The sequence below is a fragment of the Nomia melanderi genome, unplaced genomic scaffold (assembly GCF_051020985.1).
Source record: "Nomia melanderi isolate GNS246 unplaced genomic scaffold, iyNomMela1 scaffold0379, whole genome shotgun sequence".
Lineage (NCBI taxonomy): Eukaryota > Metazoa > Arthropoda > Insecta > Hymenoptera > Halictidae > Nomia > Nomia melanderi.
Window position 1 is genome coordinate 25,001 of NW_027475494.1, and position 2,380 is coordinate 27,380.

Consider the following 2,380-nt stretch of genomic DNA (forward strand, 5'->3'; position numbering starts at 1 on the left):
TCGAAATACAACTGAACGTGGCGGAAGCGCACGGTGGTGGTCCAGCGAGGACACGCGACGACGGGGAATAAGAACTATTCGACCCGTTACGAATACGCATGCTCGTCCCGCACGATTTTAACACACACCGTGTTTTTCTCCAGTCGTCAAAGCGTTCGTGCGTCGAATTCGAAAAATAAAAAAAAAAGAAAAACACCTTTTCTCTCTCTCGGGGTAAAAGAGTCGATGTGTATTGTGTATAAAGGTTCTGCGAGAAGTCTCGTTTTGACGTGTGTTCCGCCGATAACGACGATCCTCCGAAACGGGGATACAGAAACGTTACACCTCACAACACGATCTCCGTCTCTTCTCTATAGCAGAAACCGATAAAAATACACCTCCCGAAAGAGAGTATATGGTGATTCTTTTTATATATATATATTTCGAAATTCAACTGAACGTGGCGGAAGCGCACGGTGGTGGTCCAGCGAGGACACGCGACGACGGGGAATAAGAACTATTCGACCCGTTACGAATACGCATGCTCGTCCCGCACGATTTTAACACACACCGTGTTTTTCTCCAGTCGTCAAAGCGTTCGTGCGTCGAATTCGAAAAATAAAAAAAAGAAATACACCTTTTCTCTCTCTCTCGGGGTAAAAAGAGTCGATGTGTATTGTGTATAAAGGTTCTGCTGCGAGAAGTCTCGTTTTGCCGTGTGTTTCGGTAACGACGATCCTCCGAAACGTACATCTCATTCGTAAGAGAGGAAGAAAACAATCTCCCTGGGGCCAGTCGGTAATATACCGACATACGACGTGTCGTGCACATCCGTCTCACGCACGGTATACAAAATATGAATAAAACGTGTGTAGTCTCTCTCTCTCGACTTCTTAATATTTTCTTTCACCTCTGACGCATCATTTCAGGTGACGTCGGGAGCGCGGGAAAAAAAATTTTTCTAAACACACGAAACCGTTCATCTCACGAACAGCCGAAAAAGTTGTCGCTCAGATCCATATCGCAGTGGAGCGGTATCCGCGGGCGGTCGTAATTGAACGACGCACGACGCCGCGAACACTCACGCGAGTCCATACAAACGATTCCGATCGTTTTGCAACAACTAGAACGTACACTGTCCGTGAAATTCACAGAATTTTCGCGTGTCCGCGACAAACGCCGACGAGACACCCATCGTTCGCTCGTACGTAGCATCCTTCTCTTAACCCGACTCAGAGACGTTCTTTGCGCCCTTCGGTAAAAAAACGTTCGATCCGAAGAGGTGAACGACGGCGGGGATTTGACAGAGCTACGCAAGCAGTGTATGGTACGTAAACGACCCTCAGCCAGGCGTGGTCCAGGAATTGTATCCGTGGACCGCAATGTGCGTTCGAAATGTCGATGTTCATGTGTCCTGCAGTTCACACGTTGACGCGCAATTAGCTGCGTTCTTCATCGACCCACGAGCCAAGTGATCCACCGTTCAGGGTAATCGTATAAATTTTATATTTCACATATATAATTTTATTCTCACTTGTTCGACCTAATATCTCTCTTCTTTCAAAGAGAAGATAAAAGTTGATACCTGAATCTCCGACCAGCGCGCGAAGGAGATTCAGGCGTCGCCTTGGAGACGACACCGAAGCCTTTCGAGACGAAAAACGTTCAAGTAATATGTATATATTTCTCGACGTTCCGGGCGTATAGTGCATTCAAAAACCCGCGAAAGACGCAGAAGACTCGCACGCGTGGAAACGACGGGGATATATTTTGTATCCTACCCGATACTGAATCCATCGCGTGCAGTCGACCCTCGCGTTCTTCCGATCAGACGCATCTATTGTTGCGCGCATGTTTTCGCGTCGCATCGCGCGAAACGTTGCACGAATCGTACCGATCGATCGATTGAAAGCAAATAATGAAAAAAGACTTCACAGCTGGCTCTTTGCCGGTCATTCGTCCCATGTTATCTCTTGCCGCGAAATTGGCGCGCAAGAGTTGGGTGTCAGACGCGCGGCTTTAAAACGAGCTTCACGGCCGGTCCCTTCGTTACCGCTTTCGTTCTTTCTCTCGGAACGACCATGAACGAACACGACGAGCGACGCTACGGCATACACACGTCCACGGATTCGATTAAAAAAACAGACTTCACAGCTGGCTCTTTGCCGGTCATTCGTCCCATATTATCTCTTGCCGCGAAATTGGCGCGCAAGAGTTGGGTGTCAGACGCACGGCTTTAAAACGAGCTTCACGGCCGGTCCTCTCAATTCCGTGTACGGTACACGCAAGATGCGGGTTCCACTTCCAGACTACCCGGTCCCTTCTCTCTACGAGAATCGATAGTAGAAGAACGGCTCGAAAACGCGTCTCAGAGACTAGGGGAAAAGAAGCGGTATGCGAG

At 48.6% G+C, this 2,380-nt stretch overlaps 1 non-coding gene across 1 annotated transcript; it reads right to left on the minus strand.

Moving 5' to 3' along the window:
• Positions 1-1,315: 1,315 nt before the first annotated feature.
• LOC143176106 (5.8S ribosomal RNA) lies at positions 1,316-1,470 on the minus strand. The gene has a single exon (XR_013000703.1). It is a non-coding gene; the product is annotated as a 5.8S ribosomal RNA (ribosomal RNA).
• Between the last annotated feature and the right edge of the window lie 910 nt (positions 1,471-2,380).